The following is a 912-nucleotide window of genomic DNA, read 5'->3' on the forward strand; positions in this document are numbered from 1 at the left end:
AAAAAAGAAATTTTGACATAAATAATATGTATATGTATATATATATATATATATGTATATGTGTGTGTAAATGTGTTGAATAGTATAATGGACTAGTTTAGCATTCCTAATATATAATATTTGTATATATCTTATGTGTCTTTTTAAATTTTTATATTAAGTGAAGTTATACATTTTATTCTACATCGATTATTAATCATATAAATATAAAATGTTCATCTGGCATGCTACTTATATTTTTATTTTATTTTATTTTTTTATTTATTTATTTTTTTATTTTTTATTTTTTATTTTTTATTTTTTATTTTTTTTGTTTAAACAACTTTCATCATAATTTTTATTAAAATGCACAAAAGGTTAATATTTAATAAAATTAACATTCTTTAAAATATTTACATGTATATATACAATATGTACATATATATAAAAAATAAAACACAAAAATATAAAGAGAAGGGAAGGAAAAAAAAAAAAAAAAAAAAAAAAAAATAGATACATACATATATATAAATATATATATATATATATATATATACATATGTGTGCATAACAATGTAATATATTTTTAATGGTATATATAAAAACATTTTTATTATATCCGTGTAGGATATTAAGCATTTACATATAAAATAAGTATATATATATATATATATATATATATATTATATTTTTATATGTGGTTTAGATCTATTATAACTGTGGGTATGTATAAAATGTTTATACACGATTCAAGATTTTTGTCAGTGCTACATATAATGGACAATGTACATGTCAAATAGGTATATAATAAGTATATATAAATATAAATATATATATATATAAATCTATATTTTATATATATATTTTTTTTTTTTTTTTTTTTTTTTTTTTTTTTTTTTTTTTTTTTTTTTTTTTTTTTTTTTTTTTTTTTTT

Source organism: Plasmodium gaboni, chromosome 10 (genome assembly GCF_001602025.1).
Source record: "Plasmodium gaboni strain SY75 chromosome 10, whole genome shotgun sequence".
Taxonomy (NCBI): Eukaryota; Apicomplexa; class Aconoidasida; order Haemosporida; family Plasmodiidae; genus Plasmodium; species Plasmodium gaboni.